This window comes from Apostichopus japonicus, chromosome 14, assembly GCF_037975245.1.
Source record: "Apostichopus japonicus isolate 1M-3 chromosome 14, ASM3797524v1, whole genome shotgun sequence".
Lineage (NCBI taxonomy): Eukaryota > Metazoa > Echinodermata > Holothuroidea > Aspidochirotida > Stichopodidae > Apostichopus > Apostichopus japonicus.
In genome coordinates this window covers 13,622,626-13,637,159 of record NC_092574.1, presented here as the reverse complement: position 1 = coordinate 13,637,159, position 14,534 = coordinate 13,622,626, and the positions used below count along the sequence as shown (strand labels likewise).

The window sequence follows — 14,534 nt, the reverse complement described above, 5'->3', positions numbered from 1 at the left end:
GTTCCTGGGGATAGAATATCCGTGGTTATTGAACCTAACGAACCTAAGCCAGAAAGAGGGTTTTATTAATCTATACATCAAAATAAAAATATCGACATATAGCTATAATCAGAATAAAGGACGACTTTATATACATACATACATGCATATATGCATATATACATAATACATACATATACATGCATAACTACTGCAAGGTGACGTTTAAATATCTTCCACAAACTCATAAACGTGTTTTGTTACTATCTGTCTTTACCTTATTATTTCATATAAACCTATGAAAAAATACCATTAAACAAATAAACTTTGATCTAACTTTATTTCCTCTCGGCAATTATTTTTCCCTCGTTGATCTCTGGCGTCAAACATGTTAATACTATATATATATTTATTCGATTTTTTTTCTCGAAAAATGATTGTGAAGTTCAATGCCTTATAAATTTAGACTTTCAGTTTGCAATAAATGTCAGGAGACTAAATTCAAGGAATCAAATGGCCTAACAAATTCTTTTGCGCACGAAGGGATTTCCTTGCCTTTTGGGTAACTTTTATTAATAAAATAACTTTAGGCCCTATCCTATTAACTCATGTTTTCTTGGAACATGCCTAAACGAGCCCAGATATCTTCTATGTAAACAGAAGACTCTTGACTTTATGCATGTTCACCTCATAATTAATTTTCACATATCCTTAGATCAACTATATAAGTGTTCAGAGGAATAAATCTGCAAAAGTTTGACTAAATTGTTTTAAGGGCAAATCATGACATGCATATAACTCCGTCTACACGCGTCGTCAAACTCGATCATATATAGGCTTATACAAACAAAGTCAAATGGTGAGTTAAGTGGACGAATGTTTCCAAGCGAAATTCCAATAGGAAAGGAAAACACTCCATAGGGATACCGATGGCCTGTAAAAAGACGTGTTTGGTATAGCTGACTCCGGCGTGAGTTAAATACCCCCGTGACCCTTACGGTAAAGGTAAACTAATAAGTTGACACGTCGATTGTGAAATCATGATGCATATTCATCAACGAGATTGAGGAAATAAAATATATATAAGGTAAGGATGAATATTGTGAAAAGATAATGGGAATTTTTTGTCAACAAGGAAAATTTAGGTAGATTTCAAATTTTCGGTGTCTCTTGAGATGCAAATTGGTAATATATATATATATATATATACATATATATAAATAGTAGTAGTAACATTTTTGACGCCATTGGTCAACGCGGGAAAATAATTGCCCAGAGGAAATAAAGTCAGATCAAAGTTTATTTGTTTACTGGTATTTCAGAGGGTTATATATGAGATAGGACAGACAGGAACAAAACACGTTGACGAGTTTGTGGAAGATATTTTACGTTTTGTCGTCACCTTGCAGTATTGTTTTACGAAATCCATTGAGTATTAATCATCTCATTTAGATGCCAATATAGTTGCTATATGAAACGCATGAATACGGCACTGTTTGAAAATTGTCACAAAAATATTGTCTTCACCTTTTCCAAGAAGTAAACTTTAGTAAACTATAGTACACTATAGTAATGTGTGTAAATGGACTGTATGTCTTTAATGTTTCTAATAGCAAATAGCAAAACAGACATGACCAAAACTCAATCTGAAAGACTGCTTAAAAGCCTGGCTGCACAGAAGTGTAGTTAATTTATAATTCGAATGCAAATTGTGAATGTGTATTTAGAATTCGTATTTTTAGTTTTTATTTTGTGATATCGGGTGACATACTCTGACTCGTTCATATTAATAATAATCTCATATACGAGCTATTCTGTGTTGCATCAGTGAAGGAACAAAATCATTTAAATTGAAGTAAAGTCATATCAGCCGAAAGATATGTTCTTAGGAGTTATTCGGATTCTTAAATCAGTTTATAAACAGACACTTTGAGAGTTTGCTCGATTCTGGACTAAGATTCGAGTCCATATTTCATTGAACTCAGGTGTATACATTTTTTGGGGGGTCAGACATATTTCCTTCTCCACTTGACAAAATTGGTCCTCTTTTCCGATATATTTGTTAACTGTGTAAGCCATTGATATGTAACATTGTATATTATATTATATTATATAGAGGCCGTTTCGGTTTTGTACATGAATTCATCTAACTTATGCATGTACACTCTATTCCACATGCTTCTCAACCGTTTCTATCAGATTCCCCACCAGGATGACAAAATGTTTCCTCATTCCCCCTCCCCAAATATTTCTACAAAAACGTACCATCTATATTTTTTTCAATCACTTTATTTCACGTGTATACTGTAATGGCGAACATCATGATTCAAGTAATGTTCATGTTATCTGTTACAACAATTCACTCTACGATACACAAAATAAGATGTTCACCATTGCCTGTAATCATTGGATATGGAATAATAACAGTAGGCTAAGAGATGTTCAGTTCAATGATTAATGGGACCCTTGAACTTTATACTCCTGAACAAGGGTCTTAATATCAGGATGTACACAGCTTGGTTAATTTAAGACGCAAATCGACGTGATGTGTTACGTCCAGGCTACCACGCGTTTCTTGGTTAGAATATCTTTAACAGCGCTGAATGCGCACTCAACAAACTAGGAAGAAGGCTACCCCCCCCCCAACCAAATACCCAGCATTCTCAATTCACCCTCGAGACTTTTTAATCCCCCACCCCCTGGGGGTCCACATGGGGGACCCGGTTGAGAAGCATATAGTTTCAGTTATAGTTATATCAATCAGATAACTCCTTGTATTGTTCCTTTTGATCGGTATTATTGCGGATTTCCTTCTCATTAAAAATGGTACAACAATCATGCAGTTTGTAATGTACCCCAATCCTTGAAGACAAAGAAAGTTTTACATGCGAAGTGCTGCAAATCTGTAGATAATAGTTTTAATTAAAATATGTACAATAAAATCTCTCCTCGTGGCATGAATGCCACACACTACAATATAATGTACAAGTTTTGTACAGATTATGCGTACAAAGCACTAACAAATGCACAATATAGGCACATATAAAGATAACATACTGAACACGTCATAACATGGATACATTATACATTATCATACATTATACATTATCATACATTATACATTATCATAACATTATACATAAATATATATGCAAAAAATTAACACGATATGTAGTTATGTAGATATGTATTTGCGTGCAGGCGAACGCAACGAGTTACTTCAACTATATTAATAACATTGAGCTGTGTCTAAAACACACTTAAACGATTAGAGGTAAGGTTACATATAGTCATAACAGCTTCCAAGCGATTAGTGTTTTATATCCTCATTTCCTGGTATTTGAGAAGGCGAGCAAGAACAAAACTACAGATAAATGAACCGAACCGTGAATGACGACTTGGCAGGTTTTCCTTCAGTATTAAAAGTCCCAAATTCAACCGGCTTAGTATCCCTTGGGCAACCAATGATGAATGGCTTCGTTTCGACCAAAGTGATAATAAAACCCAAAGTGATATATTCCGACCATTTTTGTTACATGAAAAATTTACTGCTTGTTCTGTTATGGAAATAAAATATTCATCATTAGGATACAGATGTTGGCGTTACTTTGTAATCAGTAGTTTCTCATGCGGTGGGGGTTTGGGAAGAACTAGCTTGGGTGTTACATGATATCCATCAAAACTATGGCAGGTCAAAAATGGAAATATTATTGATGCAAGTAATCACCAGCAGTATGACGTCATCATTACCATGATCGATTACGATAACGATATCGAGCTGGAGTACGACGCTAAGTGACCACTTGTGCATAGACGAGAAAAGCTGAATGGCTTTTAACTTATAAACTTCACGTCTGGGTGGTCATGCATTGAATTGAGTTTAGCTCGTTTTTGGAATATTTTTATAACTCGGAAGACCATGTCAGATGGGAAAACCGTGCATAATCGTGGATAGAAAGCCCCCCCCCCCCCCTCATCCTCCGATCGTATTGTAGCGAATAAGGGCTTTCACCCTGCACGACTCCACCCGATGCAAGCTTTCATTTCATACCCTCGAACCGTATAACTATTGGTCATTTGTAGTCACGACTCATTGTGTTTTAAGTGTGCATGGTTATAGGTATCGTACGACAATTGAATTGCTTCATTCTCTTGCAACACTTATATGTTTACTTACAAAGGTTGCTAGAAAATAGATGTAAGTTTCTCACTGCCATTAACAATACCCATCATAATGATAATAGCTGATAGATTGGACTGTCATACCGAACACAAATTTATCCACTACGACCTTTTACATATCGCGCAAGGAGAGGCGAAAATTTAGCAGAATACAACCTAACCCATTTGTCAGCTTTCATTGTGGAGTGTATCTGTTTTCACCCACGAATCCTCTAAAACACCTTAAAATACCTTGAATCATCCTCATGAAGTTCGGGCCATCAGTATTTTATTTCATCCTCTTAAACATTAAACCATAAATATAATTATGTTGACTAGAAAAACCATGCCAAAATGTAGGTCCATTTTGGCGAATGTGCACTACAATAATTGTGGCATTGTACCTTCAGAGATAGATGATGACGAAATCCTTAGGCAGTCCCAGGTCGGATCTCCAAGATATTTTAAAGCATAATAGAGGAAACGACTGAGGCAAATATTAAGTAACGTGAATTTGTTTGCAAAGAATTGGAGATGTGTTATGTAACTATCTTGTCAGTGTATTACCAACAATCACAAAAGGAACGGTAAAATTTAGGATGCAATTCCAAGGTTTGTAACTAAGGAAGAGCAACAATGTCATCAAACTTAATTAATACGGTGGGATACAAACTGAAACTGTTTTATCTGCATTGCATTAAACGATTAAAACCTCGTGGTGTATAGGAGTAGCTAAAGTATATCTCGTATTAGACGTGACGTGAAGTACATTTATAATTACACTAAAGTGTACGCAAGATTGTGCTATATATAAAATCTGCTCTTATTTTTATGTTTGAAGAAAGGCCCGGCTGGATTAAACCCACATACTCCTGGATCCACGCCTGGTTAAAGGCATATATGAAACAAAGTGGAAATAGGCTACGTAGGCATATCCACGTAAGGGCAAGGGATAGGCCTAACTCTTGTATGTATGTATGTATGTATGTATGTATGTATGTATGTATGTATGTATGTATGTATGTATGTATGTATGTATGTATGTATGTATGTATGTATGTATGTATGTATGTATGTATGTATGTATGTATGTATGTATGTATGTATGTATGTATGTATGTATGTATGTATGTATGTATGTATGTATGTATGTATGTATGTATGTATGTATGTATGTATGTATGTATGTATGTATGTATGTATGTATGTATGTATGTATGTATGTATGTATGTATGTATGTATGTATGTATGTATGTATGTATGTATGTATGTATGTATGTATGTATGTATGTATGTATGTATGTATGTATGTATGTATGTATATGTGATCTTCCCGCAAGCAGGAACTCGCGAAAGAAGCCATGGAGGCTTGTAGACTCGCAAGCTGACCGAAGCCAATCTCTCGGCACACATCCATTTAACGTCCATGTCAGGAAGTTGTTATTGAACAACACCCTTGCCAGACGACACACATTGCTGTCGGCGGGGAATCGAACCGGGGATCTCATGACTGGGAGACGCCGGCGTTAACCAGTAGGCTATACACTCCGCCTATACACAACTCTTCCTTTTTAAATTCTGAGGATTTACTGCCCAGAATAGAAAAGAAGCTTGGAAAGCTTTTATAAAGTGTAATCTGATCACTCTTCTCATTATTTCAACTTTTCATCAGATTTCGAATACAACGGAAGCCTGGATGCGACCTGTAACAGTGATCATTGGCTATCTCAGGGGAGAGATCTGTGACTAGGCCTATACCTACATCCATGTTGATGAGCGACAGCATATATATGGACGTTCTGTATGGGTGACTCCCCATTTGCTGCCCTAGAAACACAAACTGAACTTTGATAGAATCCGATGATGGGCTTGCGGTATAGTTCCCTTAAATTTGGTTCAGTTACGAGTTCATGTTGATCCAGAGTGATGGATTTTCCATGTGTAAAGTTTTATAACTGATAAAACTACGTATCAAAGGGTTATGTGTGCTTGAATAATATCACAACCCCTCCACAAATTAAAGGTGTCTTGTTTTTTCTCTTCAGATAGATAGATCCTTCGTCTATAACTACCGCATGCAGGCTACTCTAAAGGGAATTCGTCACTGTCACTAGGTGATATGTGACTTCATCATGGCAGTTGCTCTGGCTACATTAAAATCCCTTTCCATTTCCTTTTAACACATATCAAATGTTGACTCAGCTGCTGATGTTCTCTGGTTCCATTTGAAAATACCAGATGTTTCGTTCAGATTATTATATTGCAGAGGGAAAAATACATTTTGATTGACAAAGTTCAAATTTAGACGAACTCATGTGCTGATGCTTCTCTCTCTCTCTGTACATAATTTCGATGTAATCTCGCGTTTCTCCAATGGTTAGGAACCCAACCGAAGCACATTTGAAGCGCCTTTCATGTGCAGTGATCGTGGATTAATACCGGCATATATCAAGCCCTCTTTTCCGATGCTCTTTCAGAAAATTAAGAGTCAGGGGTGTTATTGAGGCAAACACTCCTGCCTCCCCCCCCCCCCCCGGACAACCACTTAACATCCTCATCCGAACGACGCGAATGTATCTCAGCATCTGACCACTTTCTCAAAGAGTAAGGAAGGGTGAAGGAACGTATTTCATCATTAGTGCACTGCAGCTACGACCAAAACATTTTAAACACTGCTACAAGAATGTTTCACCTTGTGACGAAACAATTCATACTAAATTTTAACACGATCGAGTTATTCCCCGGAATGTCCCTTTTTAGTTAGTCATCATATATAATTGTTACCTACATCAGACTAACCTGGGATGGAGTTTGTTTACAGGTCCGACAAACGACTGTATCAAGCAATGTTTATATCAGGTTTATATACTGTCACATATACCCCTCCCCATCCTCCCGAAATCCCAGGGGTTTGATACTAATGGTCTTTAGGTGGCTGGCAGGCACCGCAAAAAAAAAAAAAGAAAAAAAAAGAAGCAATCTGACATATTCATATAGAAATCTAACAGTCTGAGTAAACTGAGGTTAAACACTAGCATGCATGTTCCTGAATGGATTGATTCTGTTATTGTGTCCGGATTGATTGGCGTTCCTTATAAAGAACAGACACGTAACTACAAAGTGTATTGTATAATAAGCCGTAAGGAAATTGATAAAAGGTAATTTTGGGGGATTAAAACATGAACTGTGAGGGTACCTTACAAACGGGTACACGTTGTCAGTCCGACACGTTTTCAGTCCGAAAATAAAATACACGTTTTTAGTCCGAAAAACGAGTTTTCAGTCCGACACGTTTTCAGTCCGAAAATAAAATACACGTTTTCAGTCCGAAAAAACGAGTTTTTAGTCCGAAAATGAAATACACGTTTTCAGTCCGAAAATGAAATACACGTTTTCAGTCCGAAAATGAAATATTCGTTTTCAGTCCGAAAATGAGATACACGTTTTCAGTTAGGGAATGAAAGCAGTTTTAATGCCATAATATCACCAATAAACGGTGACAGCCCGAACTGATAGTAAAAAAATCGATTGAATCTTTTGTATTAAGTCTCACATCATCGGCCTCAACAAAGACTTGGGACCCCTTAACAACTATCAGTTCTACAAACATATGTAATCTGTTCTTCGCTCCTTAATCAGCTTCCTGTATATTCATGGTTTGTTTGGTTCTAATTCCATCAATGCAATTTACACTTTAAACCTAGCGTCATACTTTCATTGTGTTACATTTTGTACTTTTCATTCGACTGCCAATATTGCTGACGAAGGTCCCAGGGGGACCGAAAATTCCAATATATTTTCTAAAACTTTACTCCTTATTTGTCAATTATGAGTATATACGAAATATTCAATCGATTTCTTTACTATCAGTTCGGGCTGTCACAGTTTATTGGTGATATTATGGCATTAAAACTGCTTTCATTCCCCAACTGAAAACATTTTCGGACTGAAAACGTGTATTTCATTTCGGACTGAAAACGTGTATTTTATTTTCGGACTGAAAACGTGTATTTCATTTTCGGACTGAAAACGTGTATTTTATTTTCGGACTGAAAACTTGTCGGACTGAAAACTTGTCGGACTGAGGGGTGTACCCCTTACAAACACACGTGTTCCCTCATGACGATTATTTTAAAGGTAAAAAAAATGCGTCCCTTTGTCTGAGGTGTATAATTTACGGCAATACAGTATAACGCCACCTTTTATTTCAGGTATTTAGGTCCATATTAGGAAAGTATATAGTGTGCAAGGGAATTAAGGCGGTGGCGGGGGCGATAGTTCACGGGTAAGCAAGTTCAAACTTATTGTCTAAAGTAAGTGAGTTAGTTTAGTTGAGTCAATAAGTTAAACCAAAATCAAATCCAAGATGTTTTCTTATTCCGCTTCATTGCGATTTTGGTTGTAAGTTTCATAAAACCTATCGAGCAGTTTTATTTTTTTTTTAAAAAGTCATATTACTCAAACTAAGACACACTAATAGATCGACGTTTTAAAAAAAAATGAATATAAATTACCGATAAAGTGTAATGTTCCCATTAAATTCTACTCATTTGTTTGCTCAGAAAGTCTTACGTTCCTACCTGTAAATCTGCGAAGTCAAAGTTGAAGGTGGATGTGGCGGTGTATGGACTACGGGTTGGGCTATAAGAATACCATTTTATTGGAGAATGAACACCTATAGTCTTTGCTCCCCTCGAATGATCTCCGCTCACCCGATTCCACGCCACGTCTCCTCCACCCCCCCCCCCTCCACCGCCCTTCCACCACCTTCACCTCACTCCACCCCATCAAATCGAGCCGATCAGATGTTCCAGTAAAAATATTTGTTTACAGATTGTCACAAGGTCCCCCTAAACAAGGTCCTTGGAACAGGTGCAGGTCTGACACATAGAATCGATAAAAGAAGTGATACGAGTTTTAAACACAAAAATTTACTTCATTCTACGAAACCATAAGATACTTGAGGCCTCTTAGAATAATATTTAGAATACAAATGAATAATAATAATACGAAGATTGATTCGTCCCTATACTGTATACAGGTTAAGCTCGACACGGCTTTCTCTCCAGTTCCACGATAAAGTTCATAATTCAAGACTCAAAGTGCATTGATTTAGTTCTCAAATATCACCGCTGTGGTTTTTATCAAAAGTACGACGTTTCAGTTCTAGTTCAAGCAAACCAGTTTTTTTTTTTCCAAATAATACCTTTCTGCATGCATTCTTGTATCACTAAATTTACATAAACAGCTCACTAGCTCGGTATAGTATCCTCGCTAATTATCGAAAATAATAATAAGGGCTTCTCAAACCTCCCGATATCACTTTTCTGCTTCCCGAGCAGTCAAAGAACATCGCATGTCGTTTCTGCTAATTTTTGGACCCAGCTCTATCTCATGCCGCCAAGTTACACCCAAAGTTATCTCTGCCTCTCAAGCAGTCGAAAGGAACATCGCATGTCGCCTCTCTTAGCAAATGTTTGACCTAATTCTCAGGTCACAAGTTACCACCAGGACAAGGCTCCAATCTAAAACCTGGTTCACTCAAAAAATTGACTTTCACTAAAAAATCATGACTATTTCACTGTGCTGGTCCCCGACCAACTCGTCTCCCAATATCTACAGCGGGACGTCTCAGAGCGAAGTGATTATCTCTATGACTAATTTTTCACAGAGGCAACATTCCAAACACCGCCCAAGGAATTTAAAGTTATGACCACTAGTACTAGGTCTATTGTTATACACACATTTATGCAAATGAGATACTGCAGTTGCATAATAAGAGATTCCTTAAGTAGTTCATCTAAGGGTTTTATATTGATCGACCCCTGACACAGATACTATAGCTCATTTCGCAAACCTCTAAAACAAAGCAAGTGTTTGAAACCTTGCAATAATATTAACTTTCAGCAAAAGTAATACGTGTTCCACCACCTTCACCTCTATACTCCACCCCATCAGCTCGAGCTGACCAGATGTTCCAGTAAAAATATTTGTTTACAGATACAATAGCTCATGTCACAAACCTCTAAAACAAAGTAAGTGTGTGAAACCTTGCAATAATATTAACTTTTAGCGAAAGTAATATGTAGGACAGGTTCTCTCTGTTTTTAGCTACAAAGAGGGAGAAAACTTGAGAAGACACGAATGGCGACTGTAAGCTCAAGTGGTATCGATCTACCGAAGGAATATCTGAAAGTGTTGAAAAAGGAGATAGATATTGGCGGAATTGGCACAAGGGAAAATGAGTATAAGAGGTATAGTCCTGTATTAAAGTAACTGTCAGTGCTTCATATGTAAGTTCTCTTTGAAACAGTACCTTTACATCAGTATACCAAACTTCCCGTTTGCTGCATCAACGGAGATGATTAAGATAATTCAAGATATGTATGTAATTATGCAACAGCGTTTGGAATTTTTCCTTTATTTTTTTTAGATTTTCTATACTTGTGGTTGCTACTAAAACTGTTGATATAAGCGACAAAATGTAGAGAGTCGAATCGACTTTATTTTAATATCTTAACTCATTAACTATAATTTAAAATATGAAAGGTTTTTAGGGAAATGTCTCATTTTTAAATAAGGTTTGGATAGGATGCTTAAATTCTTTTCAAGCAATAGGTTTAATCACTCTCAAGCAGATGTACTTCCATCGGCATTGCAAACAAGTCTCGTAGGAATTACTGTGTAATGTCTTGTTGTTCTGAGTTAAATACGAATTGAGTAACTATCTTAATATCAGTTGAGTGGACCTTTGCATAGAACATTCCATTTGTAACGTATACGTGAATCGGTTGGAAGTATACTGTACATGAAATCTAGTTATGTTATATGGTTAGTACTGAAATGCAACAACTGCTTTAACCTCGGAGCCTAGCTAGGTCGAAGAAGATGTGTGACCTAACATTTGTCGTCAATCATCCACTTTTGTAACTTCCATTCCCTTCTAATAAAAGTCTTAAAACAAGTCCCAGAAAATCCCTACAGACAGCCCTTAATGTTCGCCTTTTCTGTTGGTCTCACGAAGCATGAAATGGGGTTTCTTTGGGTACTTCAGTTCTACTTCAGGTTTAAAGATGTTTAAAATGAAGAGCATGCAAGGCGAAATGGTTCCTTACTGCAGTGTTGTCTGAGGGTAATGTGAGGCATAATATTTTATCCGAAAGAGGTCACAGTGACACCGGCTATAGGCTTGGCTATAGAATAAGTTCGAATTCATCTTCGAAGGAAACCTGACGTCATGAAGAGAGTGTCGTGTGTACGTAGAAGCCGTGCAGCATGTACAGACTTGCAGTCATAGAAAATTGTGCATATAAGTGTGTGTCGTTTATAGTATTGTTTTTTATTTGTAGTACAGTAGGGCTGAGGATGCACATCGATCTAATACAAAGATAGTACTTGTTGAGGTATTTAGTTGTTAAGTGTGTATATGCCAAAGCAAGGCGAAGAGTCGAAGAATCGCGGGGTCAGGGGAAATTGGATACGGAGAGGATTGGAAATGTCCTTACCGAGTGCACGTTTTGGTGGAAACTCTGTTGAATAGGTTGGTGCTACTAGGAGTTCTTAGTCATGACGTAAATGTAGTCAAGCATGCAGTTTGCCTAGTTACGCAACTGGATTTCATTACACGAGGAGCGTGTTATGCTATTGGAATCTCGATATGTATGAAGATCAATGAGCTTGGAAAAACACAGAGGTTCCAATCTTATACTCTCACTAAGAGAAAAGTGGTAGTTCTCAAGGGATAAGGATTTTGGAATCAGACTTTTCTTACTTGTGAATCTTATGGTTGGGTGAAACTGTTTCAGACACAGCAGTCCCATAATCCCAGGTCACATACTGACATCATCACATCTAAGATATAAAAAAGAGGGCCTTTTCCCCCAGATTTGTCGAGAAACTTATTTGCTAAGACATGAAAAATGTTAGCATGCCTTAGTGCCATATTGGTCCCCACGGCGATACCCCTGTTCTGAATATCGAATGATCACCAAAAGTAAAAGAGAAGCAGAAGAAAACAAAACGTGTCTTGCAACAAACTCAACAAGCATGACCATTTCTGTCACATGATCTGGTTGAACTATTTGGCACACCGGGGTCCCTTCGCAGGCCTGTATCCCTTCTCCATTTGGTTTGTTGGTTTACAAGGATGAGACATCCAATGTGGCAGGTATGTGGGTGGAGAGGGAGATGGTACGTCCCCGAGTTTGTGTATCGGAAGTCTGCTGTGGCTTGGACGACGAAGCTGGGTATTTGTTTATCGCAGAGTCATAGTACTTCATCGATGGATGACGAGATTCCTTTCGAAGAGGGTGCCGTCTCCTGAAATAATTTTACTTCCCGATGGTTATCTCGGCCTTCACACAGGGATCACTTCGACAATGTTCTGTAAGTGTATTCAGCTTTTGTATATCAGACGGAGAGCGTCTAAAACGTCCGGGGTTGTATAGGCTCGTTGGTATCACTACCTCAAGTTTGTCTCTTGAGTTCCTTGATGTAGGTAGTGGTAGGGTCTGTGGAGTCAATGGATTGGTGGACCGATGTCACCAAGTGGTCGTTTTTGCCTAAGCGACACAATACAGATCAGTCATGGATGACACCCCCTATACGTCTGCAGGCGTTATGAGAATTTGTTCATTGTTCCTCAATGGGGACAATGCCGATCGTTCCGAATGTGTGATGTTGTTGTTGCTGCTTATGATTTTGCTTGCGTCCAGTCAGCGTTTTACTGCGTTGACAAAGTTGTCAAGGAATATATTGCGACCCTGTGGTGGTGGTGGGCGGGGGGTCCATTCCCTAGCCTGCATTGTGTGGGGCTTCCTCAGGACGCATCTCGGAAGAATTCTCCGCCCACTTCAGATATTCCAACCAGGTAGCAGAATGCTACCGTGTCTTGGCATAATTCAATGTCCTTCAGTTGAGATGAATAGAGCAAAAAGAAAAACCTTCATTCAATATACCTTAAATTGCTCTGGTTGTGTTAGTGCGTGTGTATGATGATGGTCACCCGTAAACTTGCCTCCCATGTGCATTGACTTTAAAATAGTCGTATTTTTGGGCGGTTTCAACTTTTTTTTAAATAACTGCATCGTGTTTTGTATTTTCTGTCACTTGTTGTCTGAATGAATCTGTACAAGGACCAGGGTTTCCGAACATTTTTATACAAAATAATGCATCATCTTATATTAGATAAATGCATTACAGACTATCTTTTGATTTGTGTTCTATTTCTTACACACGGAAACTTCCTTATGGGTCCCTCATTATATAAACGTAACTAAAGGTTTGGTACTAAGCAAAATATGACGTAATATGATATGTCTTGGTGACAAATGTTTCCTCGGGCCCGCCTATTTCTAAAGTCTAATTTGAAAGAACCGGAGAGGATCGGAGAGGAACAAAGAGGTCCGAAGTGTGAAAGCTTTGAATGCCTCACATATATATGTATGTTTTGCGTTACACAGCCATGCTGTGGTGTCATGTTTTCTGCTTCGTTTCCTTAGGGTTATCCTGCCCTGTTGTTTGCGTACAGACCACAGAGAGAGACTAATTATTAGAGAAAGGTAATATTTGTGAAGAAATATCAATTTCCTGTCTCATTATGGCGATCGGGTCACCTCCTTCGCTAATTGCGAACGTTCGCGCAAATCTGCAATCAACAATTAGTTGATGAGTATAGCTCGTGAGGTAACCCTAGATTCAGCCATTTTTAATTAAGTCATGCACTAGGATTGGTTCATGGCTATATCTAGATGAGTTAGTTTTAACAAATACAACTGGCGGCTCGTAGGTCGCAGAAGTAAGGATTAATTTTGAGTCTATCTGTGCTGGCATTTTGATCTGCCTACGATTATCTTATGCACACCCTACATATAAATGAGTCTTGTTTATTGATTTTTTTTCCCCCGTTTAAATGAGGATGCTGTTCTAACTCCTTGCGTGATTCAACCACATTAAAGCATAAACTCCTTTCTCATATACTGCCCTCTATTCTTTCATTTATCTAGCATTCATCGCTATATTTACAATCTACTTGAAGCATACATATCTTGTTATTTATCTACTAGTATAATTATATATCCTATCCAGGAAAAAAAGTAATGGAAAAGACATACACAAAACCTAATCATGATTATTTGTCGTCATGGTAACAATCTCAGATACTTGTTATTTATTTATAATATTTCATACACTTTTCCTGATGTGGCTTCATTTTAAAAGCGAATAAATTCTTTGTTATTGTAGTTTACTAAGTAAATTACCGACTCACATGACAGTCACCACAATTCGATTTGTTTTTCTTTAGAGGTAGCAGAGGAGGGGGCGGGTGCACAAACGTTATCTGATGCCCGTCTATGTGGGAGGAGTCTAAGGACTAGGCGGATGGGGGGGGGGT

The 14,534-nt window shown here is 37.8% G+C and overlaps 1 protein-coding gene and 1 long non-coding RNA gene across 2 annotated transcripts in view; one reads left to right on the top strand and one right to left on the bottom strand.

The window, feature by feature from the left end:
- Positions 1 to 9,961, bottom strand: part of LOC139979919 (uncharacterized) — a 38,607-nt gene extending 28,646 nt beyond the window's left edge. Inside the window, exon 1 of the long non-coding RNA XR_011797395.1 lies at positions 9,452 to 9,961. This is a non-coding gene — a long non-coding RNA (uncharacterized lncRNA). The remainder of the gene's footprint in view (positions 1 to 9,451) is intronic.
- The window catches only part of LOC139979493 (protein FAM114A2-like), a 314,900-nt gene that overhangs the window by 130,847 nt on the left and 169,519 nt on the right, over positions 1 to 14,534 (top strand). The window lies entirely within an intron of this gene.